Source organism: Stenella coeruleoalba, assembly GCF_951394435.1.
Source record: "Stenella coeruleoalba genome assembly, chromosome: 6".
Lineage (NCBI taxonomy): Eukaryota > Metazoa > Chordata > Mammalia > Artiodactyla > Delphinidae > Stenella > Stenella coeruleoalba.
This window is the reverse complement of record NC_137151.1, coordinates 42,646,192-42,673,145: the sequence shown is the minus strand read 5'-3', so window position 1 is coordinate 42,673,145 and position 26,954 is coordinate 42,646,192. Positions and strand designations below refer to the sequence as shown.

The 26,954-nt window shown below is 35.8% G+C and overlaps 1 protein-coding gene across 22 annotated transcripts in view; it reads left to right on the top strand.

The window, feature by feature from the left end:
- The window catches only part of GTDC1 (glycosyltransferase like domain containing 1), a 494,021-nt gene that overhangs the window by 48,461 nt on the left and 418,606 nt on the right, over positions 1-26,954 (top strand). Inside the window, exon 1 of one of the 22 annotated variants that reach the window (XM_079923628.1) lies at positions 10,447-10,516. The exons of 20 other annotated variants lie outside the window; for them this stretch is intronic. The gene's annotated coding sequence lies outside the window, so the exon portion shown is untranslated. Of the gene's footprint in view, positions 1-10,446; positions 10,517-22,581; positions 23,066-26,954 lie in introns of those variants that run through there. One more of the 22 variants, XM_079923623.1, reaches the window with a different exon arrangement.

Sequence of the window (26,954 nt, the reverse complement as noted above, 5' to 3'; positions counted from 1 at the left end):
GCTTGAAAATGTAAGGAAAATCTTTACACTCATTCTCCCGTTGAAAATCAGGTTGAAAGGTTTGTCTATCCTATGAAGAAAAATAAGTACAGTTGAATAGTTTTGTTCTACCTGGAGAACAATACTTAATAGGAATTAGAGTTGTACATTTACTGGGGGTGATTTCAGACATATAAGAAGAAAAAATATTGAGTACTTGCGATATTTTTCTTTTAGAGAATGTGAACTCTGCTAAATGAAATATAAATTAATCGTAATAATCTTAAATTTATCATTTATTTAAGCCTCTCTTTCCTACCAGATCTTTAAAAGAGTAGCTGAGAAATATATTTTATCTGATTTGAATTTAATTGCTATTATTTTTTCCTGGGTAAACTGCCTTATGAACAATGTAGAAGACCTAACTGGCTGAATAATCAAGATTTCACTTTATTGACATTTACTACTAAATATGTTTATTAAAGTTCAAAGAATAATTGAAATAACGAAGTATTATAATATTAAAATTTGTTAAGCATAAAGGTAATATATGGATTAATTAAAATAATCCATCTGTACTATAAAATAATGATTAATGGATTGTTGCCTTATATTTGTGAAGCTCTGTGTGTATATGTGTATAGTTATAATTCTCCACAAACGTAATTATTTATATTTCTTACATATGCTGTTTCATTTTATCATCACAACGGTTTTGGAAGTAGGTGGAGTAGGTGAGATTTCTCTTTACTAAATGAGGAAAACTGAGTAGTTTAGTAATTAAATTGTTTTTTCATGGATAGGGCTGCACTAAAATTAGGGCGCCTGACTTCTGGTTTAGTGCTCTTTCCCACTGGACGTTAGTCAGAATCAGGGAAATTTGGATTTTTCTGGCCCACTGATTCTTTGCTTTGGTCATTTTGTTTTGGTATGTTTCATTAGAATTTTTCCATCCAAGCAAAAAAGCCAATTCTACAAAATCAGTTTTTTGTAATTAGTACTTTTGACTGTAGATTTGAGAGTGAGAAAGATAAAACTTGACCCAAATGACATTTTTTGATTGTATCTCTATTAATCTGGTGCAACATTTTATTATTTAAAAAGAAATTAAGAATTAACTTGATATCATCTGTACTTTTGATATTACAGCAAAGTCTTGGTGATTGAGATGCAAGCAGACCTGTCTTCCTCCTTCCCTTCTTTTTTTTAAAAAAAAATTTAAATTTAAAAAATTAAGATATAATTGACATATATTAGTTTCAGGTTACAACATAATGATTTGATATATGTGTATATTGCAAAATTATCAGCACAATATGTTTAGTTAGCATCCATCACCACACAGTTACACATTCTTTTTTCTTGTGATGTGAACTTTTAAGATATACTCTCTTAGCAACTTTCAGATATTCAATACAGTATTATTAACTGTAGTTGCCATGATGTTCATTACTTTCCCATTACATTGGTTTAATAACTGGAAGTTCGTACCTCTTGACCACCTTCACCTTTCACCCATTTCTCCTACGCTCTACTCCCCCACCCCATAACGACCAATCTGTTCTCTGTATCCATGAATTTTTTGTTTTGTTTTGTTTGTTTTGTTTTGAAATTCCACATATAAGTGAGATCATGTGGTATTTGTCTTTGTCTGAGTTATTTCACTTAGCATAATGTCCTCAAGTTTCTTTTATATTGTCACAAGTGGCAAGATTTCCTTCTTTTTTAATGGTGGAATAATATTCCATTGTGTGTGTATATATATATATATAATATATATATATATACCACATTTCCTTTATTTATTCATCCATTGATGGACACTTAGGTGGTTTCCATGTCTTGGCTATTGTAAATAATGCTGTGATGAACATGGGGGTTTAGATACCTTTTTGAGTTAGTGTTTTTGTTTCTTTGGATAAATATTTAAAAGTGGAATTGCTGGATCATGTGGTAGTTCTGTTTTTAATGTTTTGATGATTACTGATGTTGAGCACTTTTCATGTGCCTGTTGGCCATCTGTATGTCTTCTTTGGAAAATGTCTATTTGGATCTTCTGCCCATTTTTAAGTTTTTTAATTAGATTTGTTGTTATTGAGTTGTATGAGTTATATATTTTTGGATATTAACCCCTTATCAGATATATGATTTGCAAATATTTTCTGTAGGTTGTCTTTTCATTATTTTGAAGGCTTCCTTTGCTGTGCAGAAACTGTTTAGTTTGATATAGTCCCATCTATTTATTTTTGCTTTTGTTGCCTTTGCTTTCAGTGTCAAATACAACAAATCATTATCAAGACCAATGTCAACGAGCCTTTTTCCTGTGTTTTCTTCTAGGAGTTTTACAGTTTCAGGTCCTATGTTTAAGTCTTTAATCCATTTTGAGTTAATTTTTGTGTTTGGTGTAAGATAGAAGTCCAGTTTCATTCTTTGCTTGTGGCTGTCCAGTTTTCCCAACACTATTTATTGAAGAGACTGTCCTTTCCCCATTGTATATTCTTGGCTTCTTTGTTGTAAATCAATTGACCATGTATGTGTAGGTTTATTTCTGGGCTGTCTATTTGGTTCCATTGATTTCTGTGTCTGTTTTTATGCCAATATCATACCATTTTGGTTACTATGGCTTTGTAATATAGTTTGAACTCATGAAGCATGGTGCCTCCAGCCTTGTTCTTTTTTTCTTAAGATTGCTTTGGCTATTCATGGTCTTTTGTGGCTCCATGCAAATTTTAAGATTGTTTTATTCTTCTCTTCCCTTTTGAAGACCTGCCTCAAGCTTGATGTTGGGAGCCTCATGATTCCTGAAAGAATTTTACTTATTTTCTCCCATTATGTTTCTTTATAATGATTATTATTTTTAACTGATGTTTTTGAATGTGTTATACTTTTAAATGGAATTAAACGCAAGTGAGTACTTATGTAAAGCAAATATCTGTTAGTGTATATTATGAACGAAACCACAAAAAGACATTTGTATGTCTTACTTAGATAAACATAGGATTAAGAAATGGAAATTTGGGGCATTAGAAAGGAATATTTACTTGTCACATAAAACATAGTAATGTTATTAACTGTCCTTTTTAGTAATATGTAATTTATTCACACAAAGGATACTGTGACTTGCCTGTAGTAGTTAATATAACTTAGTTATCAAAATGCCTTGTTTAGGGTATGTGAATTAATTGTAATCGAAAGTTTAAATCACTATTAGGGCTAAGTCTTTTTTTTCTTTTTTTGTCCTTCAGTTGCAGCAAAATCTAACTTCCATGTGTTTTGCTACTTTTATATGTCTTTTGGGAGATTTTGAAAAACCAGTGTCTTCTTTCTCCTGTGGAAGTGTTAAAAATCCTAAGAAACTTTCTTCAGATAAAGTTTGTCCCCTTTCAGTTATTAAATGTGCTTTCCTCTTATCTGTGAATTTCACCTTCAGTTTACTGGCAACTGCTTTTTCGTGTTAGGATCTTTGAATTATGATTAACTCCTTGCAATCTGGCGCTGGTCCCACCTCTGTACTGGAACTGCACTCTTGAAGGTCACTGGTGACCACATTCTAGCCATCTGTAGAATTTTTCCCTCAGTTCTCAATCTCCTTGACATTATAATGCCATATGACCTCGGCTTTTCAGTTACATGAGCACTCTATTTTGGATTTCTGCTTTGAACTCTCTGCTGCCCACGCTTCTTCCTGTAATACCTGTCTTTTCTTTGTGGGGTGGGTTTTGACCTTGTCCTTTGCTAGGTATTTACTTATTGCATTTTGAATCTTATCACTTTAGTGCTTCTTGCTTTGCATTGTGTCATAGATAAATCATCATTTCTCATAACTCTCACTGTGATGGCTATTGCTGGCAATTCTCAGAGCTTCATTTCACATCATTGCCCATCACCCAAACTCTAGTCCTGCACTCCCATCTGCTTTTAGGTAGATGTCCTTTTGCCTCAGAGCAGATCTTTCTCTAGTCATCTCCTTCAGCCTCTCTTCTCTGAATTTCTGAGTTTCTTTTACAGTCACAGTCTCTTAATACCTTGCCATTTTAAATTTGGTGTCGCTTATCTCCCAATGTCTCTTATGTTCTTCAGTCTTTCTTGAAAATATTTCGTAAATTTATCCTGTGCACTTCATTCCCTCATCTTCCCCAAAGTACTTCATAGAGTGTGTAACACTTCCAGTGTATTTTTTTAAAATTTAAAATAGCCAACATAATACATTTATGAAATAGGAAAGGTAGAGTTTATTATTCCAATTTGCAGGTCAGGACATTCATAGTGAGAGAAGTGACTTGTCTGAGATATCATCACTGGTTAAGGTGAGAGCTATTACTAAAGCCAAGCTAATGTGATTTTAAGTCTATATCTGTGCCCAAATCAAGTGACTATTGTAACTTCCTATTAATGATCTTTCAGCTTCCACTTCTCTCCTTTAATTCACTTTACTTGCAATGCTACATTAATGTCTATAAAACCAATCAAGGTAGCAGCTATTAGAGATTGATAGTGTCTCAATCACTGTGCTAGATAATATTGTTTAATCCTCAGAACTGCTGTGCAAGGTAGATATTGTTATCCATATTTTATAGATAAATAAATTGAGGCTTACAGGAGTTAAAGAAGCTGCTAGTCATTTTGTGTGATGGGATCAGGGTGGGGTGGAGATTGAAACTGACTCCCAAGCTCTGGTTCTATTTACAACCACATTATGCCCTTTATCAAATTCTTGATGTTACTCTTCTTCCTAAGAACTTACTGTGTATTCCTTTTGCCTTCTTAACCCCATTTGTACCCCTTTATCAACCCTTCCAGACCCTCAATAATTTGTTGGTAAGTTTCTTTTCTATTTATTTTCACCAGTAACCCTCCTCAGTGAATCCTCTGCCCCTCTTTTTTTTTTTTTTTTTGATTTGCGGGCCTCTCACTGTTGTGGCCTCTCCTGTTGTGGAGCACAGGCTCCGGACGCACAGGCTCAGGGGCCATGGCTCACGGGCCCAGCCACTCCGCAGCATGTGGGATCTTCCCAGACCGGGGCACGAACCCGTGTCCCCTGCATCGGCAGGCGGACTCTCAACCACTGCGCCACCAGGGAAGCCCCGAATCCTCTGCTCTTGTTCTCATCTCACACAGACCTTATCTAGGCTCACTTTATCACTTTAACTCATGCTGTTTACTCCCTGTGTAGAATAATTTCACCTCCACCTCTTTACTTATCCATAGCCAACTCTTTACCTTTTCCTCATTCTAACATTTAGTAAGCACTTAAAGCATGCATGGTGCTATGATAGCAGTTGCTAATATAGATGAATGGCTCTTGTTGGGGAGATGAGCAGGGAATGGGAGGAGCCACACTGGATTCCCCACTCTGATTTGAGAGCCCTAGCAGAGAGAGGTGTGCATGGGTTGCTATGGCTGCACTCAAGAGGATGTGATTAATTTTACGTGAGTTGTTGGGGAAGACAGAACTGAAGAACTGACCTTTGGGCTATAGCCTTAAAGGAGGAGGGGGAGTTCTCCAGGTGGAGAAGGGAAGGGAGGTGGGCTTTGTGGAAAGAGGACATATTGTATGAATAGAGGGATAAAACCACAAGTGTGTATGCCATATGTTGGTGTGTGAATATTAAAAGTTGCAGGGCTATGCAAGTGGTGTGTTGTCACCAGTGGGCCTCAAGTGACTGGCCTTCCCTTCATGGAGTCATTGGTCTGGTGTTTGACCTTATACTTTCAGACACCTGGTATGCTGGGCCCACTGAGAGTGGACCTCTCTCAGGAGCAGGGCCACGTTAGCCATACTCTTAGAAACTGATATACAGATATCTATATCTATATGTTTGTGTCTTTGTCAATTGATTAATTTCCAATGAGAGATACAACTGTCAAGCAGATTGGATTGCTTGATTTGGCAGATCAGTTCATTGTCTCCCTGTAGGCAGGCTTCTTGGGAAGCCAAGTTGTTAATATGGATGTCAATTGATGATTGAGAAATACAGCTGTCAAGTTGACCCAGCATTTCTGACGAGCACGCTCTCTCTCTTCTGGCAAGATACATGGGAACCATGTTGCCACAGACCACCTGGTGAGCACGGCAAGAGAACCTGGAGGGATATTTGTTTGAAGAAGTATCTCTCAGCTGAGTTAGCTTAAGGCTATCTTACCAACTCTAGGAAGAGTATTGCCAAGGAAACCAGATTATTCTAGTCAACTCAGCCAAGACTTCCTCTCCTGTGGCTTAGTTTGATCTTGTGAACATTTGCCTAGATGGCTTTTCTGATTTCTTTGCTGACCAGTCCTCCCCTTTCCTCTTTTTTTTTTTTGCCGTACGTGGGCCCCTCACTGCTGTGGCCTCTCCCGTTGCGGAGCACAGGCTCTGGACTTGCAGGCTCAGCGGCCATGGCTCACGGGCCCAGCCGCTCCGTGGCATGTGGGATCTTCCCGGACCGGGGCACGAACCCGTGTCCCCCGCATCGGCAGGCGGACTCCCAACCACTGCGCCACCAGGGAAGCCCCCCCCCTTTTTTTTTATGCTTTCTCCCTTTAGATATGTTGAGATATTCTGTCAAGTTACAGAGAAGTCTTAAGAGCTGGAGAAACAGAGGGATTTTCATATCTCTGTTTTGATTTATCTTGTTTTTATTTTAAATCACATTTTCTTATTTTCAGTCACTTGGGACCAAAATCAGGGAATGGTGAATAGCACCCTGAAGCCAAGAGTGTGAGATTTATGGTGGTGGGATGTTGGAGATGAGGCTCGAAAGGAAAGTTGGGACCAGATTGTGAAGGGTCTTGGATGCCATACTAAAAAGTTTGAATTTCAGAGTCCTTTCAATTCAGTTCTTTCCTCTGTGAATTCTTTTTTTCTCCCAATGTCGTCTTTCAATTTAAAATTTTTTATTATCTTCATCAAACAGTTAATATCTTACTATAGAGCATATGATAACGGCTCTTTCTAAGAGATCTTAAGATTTTTAAGAGATCTTACTTAGACCCCTTACGTTTTGACAGATAAATATTAGGTGATATCTGCAGTTTAAATGTGAGGTGCTTGAGAGCTTAAGTTCTGTTTCTGACTCCCATTGTGCTTCTTAATTCAAGCTATTTCCACAACTTCCTCTTTTATCCCCCAGTTTTTAAGACAGGTATTACTTTTTATCTTATCACGTAATTGTTCTTTTTTATCTTATTATGTAATGTGTTTATCATGGTGCTTATGTACATGAATAGCTCTCTTATTAATTAATTATCATGTATCTGTCTCTTTTCTCAGTAGGCAGCTTACCAGTTCCTTATATTTAGGTGGACCTCATACTTACTCCTTTTGCGTCTTATAATACCTAGCCTAGTTGAATTTAAAGCAGTCCTTAGACAATAGAATACTATTTTAGAGCCAGAAGGTATCTTAATCTAGTTCAGTACTGCCATTTTCTACATGAGGAAACGGAGATCCAGGGCAGCTGTAATTTGCCAGAGCACGACTCGTAGAGCCATGGCCAGAACCCAGATGTCGTCATGTCTGTTCTAGCCACCTTTGCACCATACTACACTTGTTCCCTATTTGGCTGAGAGATGTATTCCATAAGGATGAAAGGGACCCTCAAAGATCACTGTATCAACATACAGACTCCAAAACCACTATTTAAAAACTTAATTTAGCAGCTTTTCTTGTTAGTGCTTGGAAGAGTATAGTTTTGAATGTTTTAGATCTAACTGTGTTATGTAGGAAACCACATTAAGAGGCACATAGGGAAAGGAGCTCACATGTTGAACTCTTCCTGTGTTCCTGCCAAGCAGTGTACAGGTGCTTTACACTCATCACCTCAACTATTTATTGTGACAGTCCTGTGAACTGTTATCCACATGAGCAAACTGAGACTCACAGAGGTGAAACAATCTTCAAGTAGAACTAGAAGATGTGGGGTGTGAGTCCAGGCCTACATGACTACAATGACTGTGCTCTTACAATTATGCTTCATTGTTACGGCCCTCAGCCAAAGCCAAGAATAGCAGCTGTATTAGCAGGTACCACACCTGACTTCCTACTGAGGGGAAGTCCAGCAGCCATTCCCCATTGTCTGTGGCAGGAGGTGATTGTTGGTGCCTGAGCTGGGTGGCAGTGTCTGACTCACTAAGTAATCTCACATTTTCTAACCATGGTTTGTGGCTCATATTTGTGACCTTTTCTATATGTATCTTATGTCATTGTTCCCTTTTCCATTCTGTGGGAGAACAGCACCATGTTATAAGCCCACATGTCTCATTCTTGCTTCTACCTAAGCCTCACTTTCCATCTTGTTAATGCTCCTCCTTTCTTCCCTTTTTCTCTCCACTCTTAACTCTTGGTGTGGAGAGAAAATTAGATGTGCTTGTTTCAAAGATACTTGAATGGATGAACTTCATTTTTTTCCCCCCGAATTCTTCTGTGGTGGTATGAAGAATAATGGGACAAAAAATATAAAAAGAAGGTGATGTGTAGTCACATTATTTGTCTTCCAGCAAAACAGCTTTTCAAAATAGCAAGATATATGCAATTCATAACTTATATAAAGTTCATCATTTATATTTATAAAATCTGTGTTTTGATGCTAGATGCAATTACTTCAAGTTTCAAACAATTATTTAAAAATGCTTTTGAATCATCTCCCTAAGAGCTTTCAACACGGTATAAATAGTACACTTTTTAACATTTCCTTTTGCATACCTGCAGTTTGCATCATCTTTGAGATTGTTTACCACATTTTTTTGCAAGGCACATGTGAAGACTCAGCCAACAAATGTCATTATATATGTGGGTTTCAAAAAGCAAATGGGGAAACTTTTGTTTAACCTTTTCAAAGAGTTGTTATCTGGGCTTTCCCCCATTTCAGAGCAAAACCAGATGTAAACCAAGGATGTGAACCAGTGTACATATTTTTGAATATATACCTCCTTTTAGGTTTTGCCAGTGATCATTTTTGTTAAAATATTACCACCTCCCCACTGGGAATTTAGAATGTTTCTGGTAAATAGTTCACTATAATCTGGTGATTTCCATCACTTCGCTTGTCCAGTTAAATTCTTATGGATTGTTTCTTAAAAAGAACAACACCATTGTGAGATGAGGAATTGGAGCCATGGCATTTGATTAAATGTGTTCATGGGGGAAAATATGCTAAGAAGGCATTAGAATTTTTTCTTTATGCCAAAAAGTGCATTAGACTGGTAGACTCTACAGAGGGAGGTGACTCAACGGAATATCCTGAGGTGGAAGGTATTGGATAATAAGAACACCGAGTGAGAGAGAATAGTTTTTCTTAGCATGGGAAGTATAGTCCCTTTTCTAAGTAGAAGGGCTCAAACCCTAAACCACTGTGTTGAGATGGCATTTTTATTTATTTAGATTTTCCTTTCTGTTTAATTAAAGATTGGCATTAAGATGATCCTGTTTTTTGTTTATTTATTTTTTAAAAATCGCTTATCTTCTATATTGCAAAAAAAAAATCCACTAAGAATGAATTAAAATTTTGTTAGGGGTATTTGTGTTGTGTTTATTCCTTCAGGTTTTAAATTTCATATATTCAGTGCCTTTTACTAGAACATTACATGCTTTATATATGCTTTATAATTATCTAGTACAAACTGTCTCTTATTAATTATTTGATGGCACGTAAGATGTTTAAGACAATTTCATGTCCTACTTCTTCTACATAGTGAATACTAGACAGCTACTGGTTAAATAAATTAGGGAAGAAATAACTGAATGAGTACAGAAATATGTGGGGGCATGTATTATTTTCTTTTCTGAGTCAGATTCATGATTTCTATGATGTTGCCTTACCAAATTCTTAAAATACAGATTTACATTAAATGATTTAGGTACTCACTATATAAAAATTCAATATTAAAAAATAAGGGTGAATAAATTTAAAAATAACTAATTCTACAAATAAATAATTATTATAATTTGGAACATCATTTCAGACATTTTTTTCCTCCTTCTGTGCACACAAAACCACCCCCCCACACACATGCCCACATACATACATAGATTTGTAGATGGAGAAATAAGAGATAAATTATAAGGATAGGATCATCCTACATACTACTTTCACTTAAATAAAAGTAATATTACTTGATTTTTACAGAAGTAAAAGAAATTAAAAACAAAAGGAGTTACAGTAATTAAGAGATGATCTCTTATAATAAGAAATATCTGATTTCACTAAAGTAGAAAAAAATTATGAAAAATGGTAACAGATCAGGATCATTATATTTTAAAAATTAACTATATATATTATTGTATCAGTTTATTTCCTGCAATGAAAAGTAAGAAATTAACATATTTCCCTTTTCCTACCTCCTAATTCTTATTACTTATATTAAATTTGTACCTTGCATTTGTACCTTGTGTAACACTTGCCTTCTGTTTTGTAACTAGTTTTCAGTTATTTAGTCTTAGTTTTGTATTTAACAGTATTCAGTGCTTACTTCCTGGTCTTTTTTTTTAAACAACAGATGGTCTTCCGAAGTGGTCCTTAAGAAAATTCCATTCTCGGAGACTGATGCCCCTAAACAAGTACCACATGTTTTTTCTTTTTTTAAGGAGAATATATTTCTTTGGTCAGTAGATGGAGAAACTGAATCCTGCAGGGTAAAATCAAGTTTTGGCTCATACAACTTGATTATAAAATAATAGTTTGCTTATTTAGCTTAAGTATAGTCCTTGAAATATGAGTGTTATTTTCTTTTTCTTTTGTTTCTTAATTTTCTTTTTTGTTTTTTGAAAAATTTGATATGTAGGTCAAGTAGCAAAAACTATATAAAAATAGACTCTATGAAATTGAGGTAGAAATTGAATGTTAGGGTCACTTTAAAAAGTTCATATAGGCCACTGCATATGACACAGCCCTAGCATAGTAAATAGCCTTTAATGTTACAGAATTAGTGAAGGTGGTGTATGCCATTAGGAAGGAAAACAGAAACAGAACTATGGAGCCAAAAAAGCATACATTGGACTAAAAGAATACCTATTGGTTCAGTGCTATTGAGGAAGAGAGCTCCTAACAGGAAATCAACTCTGTAGGCATCCTGGGGTCAGAATGCAAATGGTTTTGAAAATCTAACTGGTTTAGAATTCACTCTGTAGGAAATGAGGAGTAAATGATGGCATTTTTAATGTTTATTTTTATTTATTTTTAATTGAAAGATTCTTTAAATTCCATAGTGCTTTACAGTTTTCAAGAGCTTCACACACATGATTTCACATTATCCCATAATAACCCTTTTTGCCCCCCTACCCCTATACTGCCCCTTGTTATTTTCTTTTAGTTGTGTACTTTTAAAAGATTGATGGATTATTTGTGCCAGAAAAGTAAAACCCTGGGTCACTCTCAAAAAGAGTTAGTACTAAATCCAGTTGGTTCTATAGAAGCAGAGGTCCAGTGAGCATCTCCCAGGGCATTCTGAGGCTGTCACCCATGTCACTTCTGCTATACTTGCTGAGATTGCTGACTGAAGTTCTATTTCTGGAAGACCAGAAATGGAAGGGCCCCTTTTCTTCGGGGTACCTATTGGAAAAATTTTCCCGTTTTCTCCTATTAGTATATGTTGTACCTTCTTATTCTCCTTTTCTTGCACTTGATAATGGGAGATAGCATTAAAGCAGCATTGTATTTTAATCATACTCTGTGAATATGGCTTTTCTCTGTAAAGATCCATTCATTCGGAGGACAAAGAACCTGTTTTATCTCTATTCTGTAAAAATAAATATAGTCTATTTACATCCACACATTTCTCCATGTCTTTCTTCTTTAATTCTTTATTTTGACTAATTTCTTGGCTGGCTGAATTTGGTTATCAGGTGTTTTGTTTTGTTTTTTAGGTTTTTTTTTTTGGTTTCATCTAAGCCTATCTATATCTGTTTATATATCTACCTATATGTATAAATATTTTTTCAAGAAGAGCTCATGGTTGCTGAATTTCTTGAGTAATTGAATGCTTGAAAGTGTTTGTAGGTTGCTTTTGTGCTTTATGGACAATTTGGCTGGGCATCACATAATTGGGTGTTATATCTTTCCCTTAGAACTCTGAAGACATTGCCCTATCATCTCCAGATAATAGTGAATGCTGCTATAGAAAAGTCTAAGGCCACTCTTGGTTTTTCTGCCTTTTTACTGACATAATTTATATTTATTTTCTCTCTTACTTAAATTCTGTAACCTCATGAGGATATGTCTTAGTATTAATTGTTTTGAATCCAGTTTTTCTGGAACGTTTTCTTTTTTAAGTATTTTATCCCACCCCCACCCACACACCCCCCAAGAGAAGGTTTTCTTTTATTATATTGCTTTTTTTTCTGTTTCATTTGTTCTGGTTTCTTTTGCAAGACTGTCAAGTGTGTATTGGCTAGATCTCTTTCATCTTCTATATTGATTATCTCATCTCATCTCGTATATCTTTCAAAACTTTTCATTTTGTGTGCTTTTTTAATGCCCATCCTCTCTTTTTCTTACTGTTTCAGTATTGCATGTTGTTTTTTTTGTTGCTTATTTTGTGGCTTTAATCTATGTTTTTTTTTCTTTTTTTTTCCCCTCAATCTCCAGCTTCTTTAGCCTTACAGTTTGCTGTTTCATCTTTTAATTTTCTTATCTTCTCTTAGATATTTCATACTTTTCGTTGGGTAGCTCATATTCTCTGTAATTTAAACTGTGGAAAATTATTTGTGAGTAATTCCTCTGTTTCCTAAGACATTATCTTTTTTTCATCTGTCATTTGCTTATGTCCTTCCACTCCAATCCTCAGTAGTTCTGTGTAAATTTTTTGCTGATTCCTTTCTAGTTCATACTCATTTTTGAATGGGCTTAATTCCTTTAAAAACAGGTATTACCTGAGAAAAGTATGAGGTCAGATGCAAGTATTGAGTAGTAGGGAGAGGGGATAAATGACATCAGTTTGCACTTCCATATGGACTTTTTTAACTTAAACACTTCTTCATCCAAGATGGTTCCTTTGATCTGGGGACATGTCTCACCTCAGTTTGCAGTGCTGTGAAGGTCACTGTGACTTTGAGTTCCTGTGAGTCAAAGGAATGGTTTGGTGATAACTCCTTCCTGTTTCTTTCCTCCCATTTGGCACTATCTCTGAGCTTGGAAGCTAGACATTGACAATAAAAACATGTTGATGTTTCCGCTGTCCTTCTGTGGTATAGACCATGATTTTCTGGAGAAACCTCTTTTATTTTCTCCTAGGTTGATGCTTAAACATCATTGCCCTAATCAGAGTTTCCTTGAATGGGGTTTAGAACTGTTCCAACTTTAGGGAAGTCTTTATCCTGCCTGAGATCTGAGGGGGTGTGGTCAGCATGACTCCTCATTTGATTCCAGGTATCACATTTTTCTTTCTTTCTTTCTTTCTTTTTTTAAATAGTTTGTGGTTTGTGGTTGTGGCTGTGTCTTTGTTTCATTGAAGTTGAGGTATTCATTATTTTTTGTTCTTTTGTTTTTTTTTTTTTTTGGTTTGTTTCTGGAGTAGAGACTAGGGTAACAGTATCTTCCTACTGTCTCTCTTTTTTTTTTTTTTTTAACTGTCTCTGCTGGCTCACTGGTGTGCTCGCTGTCACTCCCTCTCATCCTCCCTTTTGTTACCCTTCCTCTCCCCCTGCCCTTAGCTACTTACCCCTTAAATCAGGAGGTTTTCCAAAGACCCATTTTCAGTCCATTTTTTTTCTATGTTAGTTTTCTCTTCCTGAGTGACTTTGTCTACTCCTGTGTCATTAATCTTCACCTGTAGTTTAATTTTTATTATTTTTTTGGTTTTCTTTCAGCTTTATTGAGATCTGAAAAAAACACTGTAGAAGTTAAAGGTGTACAGCATAATGACTTGACTTACATATATTATGAAATGATTACCACAATCAGTTTAGTTATCATCCATCATCTCATAGTCTAATGATTTTTGGATTAGCAGTTTGGCATTGACTCCTCCTGAGCTCCAAATGCTTACTAAATACTAATAATACCTCAAAATTTCCATTCAAAATGAAATTGTTAATCTTCCTTACAAAATGTGGTTCTGTTTACTACCTCATTTAATGGAAACTCATTCTCCCAAATTATTGAGACTTAAAGGGCTTCCCTGGTGGCGCAGTGGTTGAGAGTCCGCCTGCCGATGCAGGGGACATGGGTTCGTGCCCTGGTCTGGGAAGATCCCACATGCTGCGGAGTGGCTGGGCCCGTGAGCCATGGCCCCTGAGCCTGTGCGTCCGGAGCCTGTGCTCCGCAATGGGAGAGGCCACAACAGTGAGAGGCCCGCGTACCACAAAAAAAAAAAAAAAAAAGACTTAAAGATGTCTCAGTCAACCATAATTTTTCTTTCCCATGCTTCTCTCAACTGATCACTTATCCCTCCTGACTAATATTGATTTCTCTTGTGTCCATTGTGTCTTTACATTGAGACTGTAAGTCTATTGGAGGCAGGCATCTGTCATAGTGCTTCACATATAATATGTAGTTTCTAAAAAAATGTTGATTCGAATCCTTTGAATGCTAATTTTAGCTTTAATAAAAATCTGATATCAAGATGGTTTTAATGTCTTAATCTAAAATCATCCTGTGGTAATTTCACATATTTTACTGCTAATCACCTTGTCTGGATGATAGCTTTTTGTATACTTATAACTCCTGCCTTCTCTTTTTCTTCAGTTCACATATCTATGAAGAGTTTAAGACTATACCATTCCTCAGACTTAAAACCTTTTTGTTGACTTTATTGTTGTTTAACTCCCCCTCCCCCAAATTTTGATTGTTTCCTAAATGATTCAGCTCTTACTAGACTTAAAAATATCCTGGTCAACATTGTTGGGTGGTTTCTTTGTGAAAATATTAAGAAGCCAGTGGTAAAAGATCTTTATATTACATTTTAATTTTTGTTTGTAAAATTAGATGTCTTAATTAAAATTGCTTTATATTTAATGTGGTACTTTTATACTGTTAATTCTTAATTATTATTATATTTTGGATTGGGAGTCCCTTAAGCATTAATTTTTTCATACATTGGGAGAGAAAAGCAATAAATGTCAAGAGATTGAGTGAAGAAATCAATTGTATGTAGTATGGTAAAACCCTTGTGTTGACACATACTGGTACATGTTAGCTGTTTGGTGCATACGTTTCTTTATTGGCATTGGGAACATAATCTTTTGAAACCATCATTGTAAAAGTGAAGCTGTCATTGTAAAACTTAAGATTTTGACAATAAGAACTGCTCCTCAATATGGGAAGCTTGTTGAATTTCTCATAAAACCACAAACCATGAACTTCTCTTGGAGAAAGATACTTTTTAAATGACCTGACATGTTTTAAAGAAAAGGTGGATCCTTTTGGTTTATGAGCAGGAGAGCCATTGCATTGCATTTCCATGTTAAACTGCACACACAAGATCTGGATTTTAAAAAGGAAAGAACTTTCTCAGGTGATTAACTTTAAAATAATTTCTTATGTAATTAATTTAAAAATAATGTCTTTAGAGCAGTTTTAGGTTTAGAAAAATTGAGTGGAAGGTACAGAGGGTCTCCCCTCCCTAACCTCCCCCACCATCAAATCCCCACCAGAGTGGTACATTTGTTACAACCCATGAACAAACATTGATCCATCATTATCAACAAAAGTCCTTAGTTTAAATTAAAGTTTACTCTTTTTGTGTTAGACATTCTAAAGGTTTTGACAAATGTATAATGAAACATGTATTCACCCTTGTAATATCATACAGAATAGCTTCACTGCCCTAAAAATCCCCTGTGATTCACCTAATCATCCTTCCCTCCCTCTTTCCTGTAAATCCCCTGGCAAACCACTGATGTTTTTACTGTCTCAATAGTTTTGCCTTTTCCAGAATATCTTATAGTTGGAATCAGGCAGTATGTAGCCTCTTCAAATTGGCTTCTTTCACTTAGCAATATGCATTTAAGACTATTCCATGTGTTTTCATGGCTTGATAGCTCATTTCTTTTTAGTGCTGAATAATATTCCACTGTCTGGATGTACCGTTTATCCAGTCACCTTTTGAAGGATAGCTTGGCTGTTTCCAAGTTTTGGCAATTCTGAATAAAGCTGCTGTAAACATTTGTGTGCAGGTTTCTGTGTGGGTGTAGGTACCAAGGAGCATGATTGCTGGATTGTATGGTAAGAATATGTTTAGTTTTAATTTTGTAAGAAACTGTCAAACTGTCTTCCAAAAGAGGCTGAACCATTTTGTGGTCTCACTACAAATGAAGGAGAGTTCCTGTTGCTCCACCTACTCTTCAGTATTTCAGGTGTTGTTAATGTTTTGGATTTTAGCTGTTCTAATAGGTGTGTATTAATTTACTATTCCCTGATGACATGTGATGTTGAGCATTTTCATATGCTTATTTGCCATCTGTATATTATCTTCGATGAGGTGTCTGTTCAAATCTTTTGCTCATTTTAAAATTGGGTTTTTTCAATACCATATGATATCACTTATATGTGGAATCTAAAATATGACACAAATGAACCTATCTGTGAAACAGAAACAAAATCAGGGACAGAGAATAGACTGGTGGTTGCCAAGAGGGAGGGGTGTGGGAGAGGGTAGGAGTGGGAGTTTGGGATTAGCAGATGCAAACTGTTTTATATAGAATGGATAAACAACATGGTCCTACTGTATAGTACAGGGAACTATATTTCAATATCCTGTGATAAACCATAATGGAAAAGATATGAAAAAGAATGTATATACCTGTATAACTGAGCCACTTTGCTGTACAGTAGTAATGAATACAAGATTGTAATTCAACTATACTTCAATAAAAATAAATTTTAAAAAATTGGGTTGTTTATTGTTGAGTTTTAAGAGTTTATTTATTTATTTTTAAATTTTTGGTGTATTTTGGATGAGTCCTTTATTAGGTATGTCTTTTGCAAATATTTTTGCCCAGTCTGTGGGTTGTCTTATTTTCTTTTTTTTTTTCCCATGTCTTATTTTCTTGACATGTCTTTTGCAGAGAGGAAGTTTTTAATTAATGAAATCCAACTTACAAGCTTCCTTCCCCCCAGCCGCCCCCAATTGTGCCTTTGGTGTTGTGTCTAAAAAGTCATGGCCAGGGCTTCCCTGGTGGCGCAGTGGTTGGGAGTCCGCCTGCCTATGCAGGGGACGAGGGTTCGTGCCCCGGTCCGGGAGGATCCCACATGCCGCGGAGCGGCTGGGCCCGTGAGCCATGGCCTCTGAGCCTGCGCGTCCGGAGCCTGTGCTGCGCAACGGGAGAAGCCACAACAGTGAGAGGCCCGCGTACCACAAAAAAAAAAAAAAAAAAAAAAGATTAAAAAAAAAATGTCATGGCCAAACCAGGGTCATCTGCATTTTCTCATGTATTATCTTCTAGGTGTATTATAGTTTTGCATTTTACATTTAGGCCTGTGATCCATTTTGAGTTATTTTTTTGTGAAGGGTATAATGTCTATATCTAGATTCAAATTTTTACCTGTAGATGTCCAGTTGTTCCATCACCATCTGTAGAAAAAACTGTCCTTCATTGAATTGCCTTTGGTCCTTTGTCAAAGATCAGTTGATTATATTTGTGTTGGTCTATTTCTGGGCTCTCTTTTCTGTTCCTTTGATCTATTTGTTCTTTCACTGGTACCACACTGGCTTGATTACTGTGTAATTAATTTTTAAAATAATAATTAGTAAACTATTTAAGTGTTTTTTGTTAAGATTTGTGAAACAAGTTATCTTAAACCAATTTCTTATATTAAGTGTGAGATATGTTATTTTTAAAAATAGATACATTATTGGTAATCATTTTAGTAAAATTTATGTACAGTAGAAACACTGTCATAATGGAAAGAAATAAAATTATAATATTTTTACTTTAAAAAAACTATACTCTTATTCAGTAGCTTGTTTTATAAGTTCTGTTGGCTCTTTAATACCTATTAAAGAATTTACTTTTTCAAATATGAAATAATAGTTTAAATGTGATTATTAAAAAGTCTGGATTAATCTTCTAAAACAACACTGTCCAGCATGAGAAATCAATATAGCTGTTCTTATATTTTTTGGAAAGCTGTTGCTTTTTTAGCATTAGGAAGAAATGACATTACTTGTCTGAAATATTTCATGGTGTAAATCAATGTGTAAACCCTTTAGTTTGTGAAACAAATTGAGCTAGAGCTTGCAGGATGCTGATAAATACATGGCACATTTTTTTGCCTGGAGACCTATTCAGGAGAAAAAAAACTAACCAGTAATATAAAGTAATATGTGGTAAGCACAGTGTGGGTGGCAGTGCAGTAAGCTCAGTAGTACGTTATTGTGACTGGTGACTATAAACTAGTGATATCACACAGCTAATTTTTACTCATGGTGTCTTTAGCCTTGTGTGTCAGAAACACAGTGAATTTACAAAGAAGTCATTAGGTTATTGGGATGATTGTCAGCCATGATCAACTGCTAAGAATGTATTTTTTTATATCAGTTTTATTCAGGTATAGTTTACTTACAGTAAACGGTACCCATTTTAAGTGGGCAATGTGGTGAGTTTTGACAAAAGTACACAGTTGTGTAACTATGACCACAATTATGATTTGGAATGTTTGTATAACCCCAGAAAGTTCCCTTGTGCCCCCTTGAAGTCAACCCCCCCCCCTCCAATCTCAGTGTCCAGTCAATTGCTGATCTGCTTTCTGTATTGTAGATTGGTTTGCATTTTCTAGAATTCTTAGGAGTGTGTTTTGCTAAATGCAGAAGATATGTTCTTGAAAAATTGATGGCAAATTGATTTTTTATAAAATGAACAATATGTTTTATTAAAATTTTTGAGATGCTCAAATGAAGTTCAGTTGGTATTATTCCTCTTATTTTGGGTTTCAAGTTTTTCTACCTTGTATTCTCTCTGTAATAACTTAAATCTATATTTCATGTAGCTTAATATATAAAACCAACTCATGACATGTTATTTTGTAGAGCAAATTATCCTTTAGTAGTTATACTGTTATCTCCTCATTTGCTTATTTATAAAAGTTGATAAACAATACAAGAAATAAAAATCTACAGATCCTGTTGTTGTTATTAGAATTCAATACCTTCTTTATTCCATACAGTTGTCATTCAATCGACAGTTTAACCTTGCTGTGTAAAAGGCCATTTGCCTTGTCCTTATGCCCTATTGCTCGGACCTCTGGGAATAGGAGAGTTAGGGTGGATAAAATAGCTCTTTACTTCATAACATTCTGTTCTTTGTGACACCTATTACTCATATGTAGTCTATTCTAAAGCATGCTGAAAAGTAGCAGTTGATCTCATGGAGAAAATAGCCCCACCAAGGTGAAATATTAGAATCCTTTTATGACTTTTTATCAAATGTACTGAAACGTTTACCTCTTTTTATAGGAAAGAGTTAAGAATCCTTTGCATATTAGAATGGCTGGAGTTTTCTGGTTTTGCCCAGAAACGTTCTGTTTCTAGAATTTATGCTGCTTCATTTATTAGTCATTTTGAAACTAGTTCTAAATAAAAGCCAAACATTATGAAAAGATTTTTCATCTTTGCTCCACCAAACGTATTTAAATTTCTAGTTAATTTGGAAATCTTGTACTCACATAAAGACAAATAATTCTAAACTTATTTAATACAGTAACACTTTGGATAACTGATGTTCTACTAACCAAATCCTTAAGTAACTGGCATTTTGAAATGATAAATGTGTATCTGTTAAGAAATCTTGAAGATCTCCGTTTAAACACTGCTTCACTGAAGCCTTCAGACCAAAGAAAAAATGTGTCAGTAGTCAATTTGAGAGAGACAGTATATGTGGGATGGGACTAAACGGCAATAGATAAGAGCAACCAACTTGAGAACTTAATGGTGATTATCCTTCTCAAAACGAGTCAGTCAATACTCTTTTTTTTTTTTTTTAAAGTAATGCACAGGCTACTTTTAAAATTTCTTCATTTTGGGGGATTGTCTTCAGAAGCCCAGGCATATTCCATTTAGCCTATACTGTGATGGCTTACACATAGTCCTCCCTTCAGCAGGTTAAATCAAATGGGGGAAGAGACATAAACTATTACCTGTCACAAAGCAGATTGCACCAATGTTCTAATAGTGGCATCTAATGGTACAGTGGGGAGGGAAAAAATAATTCTGGCTTGGATGTCAGGGAAGGCTTCATGAAGTGATACTGTTTATAAATAGAGTGATGAGTTGCATTAAAATTTGTATTTTTACCCCCATTTACAAAGTTACTATTTACTTTAGAAAATTTGGAAAACCAGAGAAGCATTGAGAAAAAAGAAAAAAAAATTAAATTACCATTAATGTTTTCATAGGCAATCCATTACTTATGGATTACCTTTAGCTATATTTTCACCTGTCACTTTTAATATGGACATTTCTCCATGTCATTAAGTGTTTTTCTGCAACATCATTTTAAATAACTGCATAGTCATTTAACTACTGTATAAGGCAGAGGGACTGGCAGAGGCCAGGTGACAGCAAAGTGTCCACTATGTTTAGAGAATGAGGACATCTAGGTCCACGTGAGGAGAGTGTGGGAAGCAGTTGGAATAGGATAGATTGAGACTTGATAATGGATGCCCAAGGCCTGAAGCTTTGAATCTGTTTTGTAGGTACTCTTTCACCCAGCTACCATCAGTTGTATGAATTCTTCCTTGACTTATGGTCGGCAAAATGAATTGACCTCTGGTTTATCCTCTCGTAATACTTTGTGCATGCACACTCATGCATGCATGTACACTCACATGTTAGCACGCACACACACACACACACACACACACACACGTTTTAAGTATCTATGTGCCTGTCTTCCCCATTAGAATATATCTTTGTGTAAGCGTGTGACAATTAATTCGGTCTGAGTTAAGGAAAGCACAGCAGGTCAGTTCTTAACATTCTTGGTGGTTGGGATGCCATTGAAAACTGGCTGATGGACAGGAGGAAGATGGATTTAAAGGAAGAGAGAACAGAAGGTTATTGCGTTGTCCAGATTTGAAGAAATAAGTCTCTGATGTAATAGGCTACTGAGAGTGGGAGGGATATTATTTCCAACAATTATATTCTGATCATTCCCAGGGATCTCATTCTTAATTTTGGAAATTAACATTTTGCTTTAAACCTTTTTTCTCTTTTTGTTTCCTTTGAGACTAGTCTGAAACAATTTTAACTCTTGATTTTATTAAAATTAAAAAAAACAGTGATGTTTTGGTTACACAGTTGATTAATATTAATTATGATCTGAAATACCATCTTAATTACATTTGGTTAAAGAAAAACACTAAATAGTGTTTTTGGAATAGAATTTTGGATGAAAATAATTGGTAAAAATATATTATCATTTATGACCATTTCCTTATTCTAGCAGATTCATTGTCTAAGAATGTTAACCTTAGTATTATCAAAAAGATTCTTTAGTAGATGAAATTTGAAATATTATTAGAACGTTCCTTTATTCTTATAAAACATGACTAGTTTCTCCACAAAATTTCAATATTAAAAATAATGAATTTTCACCAAGATGAATGTTTATTCAGATACTGAAGATTTGGTTAAGGATTTTCCTGGTGGCACAGTGGTTAAGACTCCGAGCTCCCAATGCAGGGGGCCTGGGTTCAATCTCAGGTCAGGGAAGTAGATCCCACATGCATGCTGCAACTAAGAGTTCGCATGCTGCAACTAAGAAGCCTGTGTGCTGCAACTAAGACCTGGCGCAACCAAATAAATAAATAAAATAAATATTTTAAAAAACGGGACTTCCCTGGTGGCGCAGGGGTAAAGAATCCACCTGCCCATGAAGGGGGCACGGGTTTGAGCCCGGTCTGGGGAGATCCCACATGCCGCGGAGCAACTAAGCCTGTGCACCACAACTACTGAGCACCTAGAGCCTACTACCGAGCACCTAGAGCCTGTGTTCTGCAACAAGAGAAGCCCACTGCAATGAGAAGCCCGCGCACTGCAACGAAGAGTAGCCCCCGCTCTCTGCAACTAGAGAAAGCCTGTGCGCAGTAATGAAGACCCAACACAGCCAAAAATAAATTACTTTAAAAAAAATGTTAAAAAAAAAAGAATTAGTTAAATGTTGTGTATTTGCTTATTGATTGACTGCTTAAAAGCAAGGCCAAATATTTTTATTTAAAAAGATGCACCGTATAACGAATTTTTGAATAGCATACCACTGATGAATCTTTACTTTCGAAGATGCTTTTTATTGGCTAGTGCTCTGCTAAGAACAACAGACTAATGTATTTAGAAATTTTCATGATGCTAATTACAATTTATTAAGCACTTACTGTATGTCAAGCTCTGGCTCGAATAGTTAAGGGACATTCTGTTATTTAAAAACACCCCCTGATGAGGTGGGTCTTATCTATTATTACATGAGGAAATTGAAGCTCAGAAAGGTTACGTTTCTTGCCCAGGATTACACATGTAGCAAGTAGCAGAGCAGGAGGTGTTTTTCTCTGGTTTGTGTGTCTTTTCATTATTAAGCGTTATTTCTTTTGAAGTGTTATGGGAAAGACCTTAAGGAATGTTAATACTGTAAGTGGCATCACATGTGAATGGTATATATGCCTCTCCATCAGCAGATGACTATTTTGTTTACTAATTTCTTTTAGTGGATAACTTCTCATCTTTTTTGATCCTTCCAAAATTGCATACCCAGCACTGGCATGAATGAAAAAAAAAAAGGGCTACCATAAGATTATTATTTAGCTAGATTTTTCTTTCTTATATCCTGTTTAAAAAATAAGAGTATTTTCTTTGAAAAACTTTCTGTACTTATTGAGACAACATTGGTATCCTCATTTAATGTGTGTGATTGATAGATATAATTTTATATTTACTTTTTAACTGTCTTATACTTTCAAAAACCATGTAAAGCCTCTCCAACTGCTATTTCTCCTTAACAGTATCTTTAAGAAGCAGTCACAACATGTTTCTTCCTGAACACCCAACAGTTTAGCATTCTATCAGATGTTTTGCAGGGCTTCAGCAAGTCGTTATAGTGAACGTCTTCAGGAGGCAATGAAGTAGGCAGAGCGCTGCGGCCTAGACACCTGTAGAGATTGAAACACCTGCCCTCAAGCAAAAGGTAGTAATTAGTTGCTCAGATTCCCTTGCAAACTTCCCCAGTGTTGTTGCACATGAAACACAAAGATCACAGGGATGCTGTCATGAGCTCCGCACTGTTGGAGTTGTTTATGCCCATTCAATTTTTAATGTTCCTATAAGACATTTTGATGGGAACCCTGAGCCCAGAGGGATTTGCACACTTGATCAAACCTGTGATGAGTTAAATATAGAAGTAAAGAGAAACCTTTGGATTACATTGACTGTTAACTTTTAGCATGGTGTTAGTGGAAAACATTAACATGATCCTAGAGGCAAAGTTGTGTTTGATCAACCTTCACAATTTCTTGTTTCTCGACAGCAGGTATAGCTTCAGTAAATCTAAACAAGTTCTTTAAGGCTTATAGATCCAAGTGCCGGTGGATATCTGGATGGCATCGTCTGAATATTTTAAAAGATGATTTTATATCAACCACTTTTATCAAAATTGAACTGTTCTCATATACCAACCTTTTAATCCTACCACTTTGTCATATACAGTTTATATTACTAAAGAATGAGATGATAGGTGATTGAATTTTAGTAAAATACAGTAGTAAATATGAATTGGATATTTTGGGGCCAAAGAAATTTATTACTCAGAGTACTTGGAAAGTCTTTTTATACCATTGTTTTAATTTTAACACTATATATACTCGATACTATGCGGGATAAAAACTAGTGGTTTACTGGGTAGTTTTTAACTTTGGGATTCAGTTCTTTGATTATTATATTTGTGTAAGTTGTTAATAAATGGTTTCACTAAAGATCCATTGCTGATGATCCTTAAATATATTTAGTGTGAAAAATGCTATAATTTCTAATATCATAGCAAATTTGGTTCAGATTTATTCTGAGACAAAATAACTCTAGCACCTCATCCTTTAAGCATAGTATGGTGGATATACATGCTTCCTAAACTGGTTCTTAGAGACAAATGTGTGTCGTGGAGTTGTCAGAGTAGAACTAAAGAAGGTTATACAGCCCTGGACTATCATTGGCAGAGATGCTAGTGAATGTGGTCAGCCCATTGTGCCTCACGTTTTCCTTCATTAATACATAGGTAGACTCTTCCAGTGGGTTTCTGAGTGTAGTTTCTTCATTAGTTCCTCAGGAAAAGTGAAATGAATGATGTGTTAAAAAGCTTACCTCTAGCTTTTACATGTGCCTGCCTTTTTTAGCCGTAGTCAGCCTCAATGTGGATGGGACTTGGGATGCTCCACTTGTAAGTTGATGACCGTGATGCTAGCTATCATAAACAAAGTACTTTTGCATGTTATACGTAGAACGTTTTGGCTAGTTTATACCTCATTGACTTTCAGGAATTTCACAGAAGTCATTCCTAAGAATTGGTCTGTCTTTAGTGGCCTTTGGAATTCCTAATAACTTCATGTACATGTTGCATAAAACATTTGCAGTCTGTTTCTTACATAAATGCTCCATGTGCCCTGGGTCAGTAACTTATTTATTGTTTTATCCTTGATGCCTAACTCAATGCAGTCCGTGTTGGTTGGATTAGTGAATGATTGAAAATACTGTGCAATGCATATGAATAGCCCATGCAAACACTATAATAAAGGGTGGATCATATGGAACACTTTCTGTAATAGAAATGACTTTTTTTCTGTATATTTTTTTCCAGTGTAATCCTAGGTTGATTTTTTTCTAGAATAAGTATCTGTGATTTGACTTTACCTTTTTACTATCAGTGCGTCAAAAATATTGTGTGAAAAAAGATTTTATATATTTACTAAAGTGAAATATTTCTTAACTCTAAGTCTCAATCTGGACCCATTGAGCTTACTTAGCTTTGTTTTCTACTCCTCTCTAACCATTTGTTTCTCCTGCTGTTCTGGACAGACTTTTCACCCTGTTTCAGAATAAGCTGCACTTCTTCCTGGCGTCATGCCGTGCGTGGTCTCTGAGCTCCAGTCTCATGAACTCCTGAGTTTCTTCTGTTTTTGACTTACCACTTTAGAATTAAATCATATGTGTTTCTATATTTTGCAAAATGTGTGCCTACATGTAGTAATGTCATTACTATGATTTTAAAATTAAAAAAAATTTAATCCTTTTCTTTCTGGCCTATGGCAGTAGTCACTCGGTACATGCTAGTTAATCTCTAGCTTTGTAGTAGGAAAATAAATTTCCAGAGAAAGTGAGAAAGACAGACAAATAGACAGAGACAGATAGGAGTGAAGGAAAGAAGGAGAGAAGACGGAGGGAGGGAAGGGGGAGGAAGGAAGGAAAGAAGGAAGGGAGGGAGGGAGGGAGGAAGGGAGAGAGGGAGCGAGGGCAGACCAGCATATTTTGTGGAATAGGGAAGGAGCAATGATTTTAGAATTTGAAAGACTTGAGTTCAAATTTCAGTTCTGCCTCCTCGCTTTGTAGTGTTCAACGGGTGTAAATGATATTAATATCTACGTGGTAAGCTTGTTGTGTTAAATTAATTAATGTATATAAAGTGCTTATTAGCACATTCTCTGCACATAATACATGTTTACAAATCATAGCTAACTCTATTATTTTGCAGGTGAGGAAAGTGAGGTTTAGAGAGCTGACCAGTGGTCGTTCAGTCAGTAAATTCTGGAGAGATGACTGAAGCCCAGATTTTTCTTACTCTAAAGCAGTGTTTCTCAAACATTAGTGTACATCAGAATTTCCTGAAGGGCTCATCAGAATACAGGTTGCCTGACCCCACCCTGGAGTTTCTAGTTCAGTAGGTCTGGGATGGGGCCTGGGTATTTGCATTTCCAGTAAGTTTCCACCTGCTGCTGCTGTTGCTCCCATTGCTGGTCCAGGGACCACACTTTGAGACCCAGTGCCCTCTAGCAGTATTTCTCAACCATAGCTGCACGTGTAAGAAATCACCTGGGAGCGTCTAAAAATTGTTGATGAAACCAAAATCTTTGATCCTGTGGTTTTAAGTATCAGCTTTTTTTTTTTTTTTTTTTAAAAAAAAGCCCTCCAGGTGATTCTGTTGTGCAGCCAGAGTAGGTAACGCCACTCTGCCTAAAGCTAGACTCTTGGCAATTTTCCATTAGAACTGGGTACCAAGCAAAGCACTGGCCTTGAACACCTCTTGGGTGCTCAGTGAGGCAAGGCCACTGTACTGTGTTGTTTTTGTCCCGTGATGATTGAAAACAATTGCTCCAGCCTAGAATTCTTTTATTACTTCAACTCTTCTCATTATTTGTGTCTATTGTTTGAATTTCTCCATCCAGTTTCACCCTCCAGTGTCTTGAATATACTCATCAATCTGTATTTTATGTTACTATTTGGCAGAAGCAACTATTTAGCAATAGTTGACTTGAAGTACAAAGTAAATAAAGGAATGTATCTAATTAAAAAATCACTTTAGCAACCTACTGTACTTTTACAGTTCTAATTATGAGTTTGTTCTTCTCATCTCAGAAGAGAGGCTGTTGGAAACCTTATGTTTTTATTTTAGGGTACCCAGTTATTGGTTAGAACAGATTATGATAGCTGGGCACCCAGGAGTATATTTAAAAAATGCAGCAGATTAATTGGTAATATTTCAGTCATTTCTTCTGTTACATGATTCAGTCAATAAATGTATATGAACCAAGGCATCCATTACTGGATAAGAGTAGGCAAGGGTGGGAGGGAGATGCAAGAGGGAGGAGATATAGGGATATATGTTTATGTATAGCTGATTCACTTTGTTATACAGCAGAAACTAACACATCATTGTAAAGCAATTATACTCCAATAAAGATGTTAAAAAAATAGCAAAAAAAAAAAAACAGTAGGCAAAATACCACATAATTTCATTAACCTTTAAGCAATGAAATTATAAATCCCTATGCAAATGATTAAGGTTATCATTGTCTATCACCCCTTTTTGATAC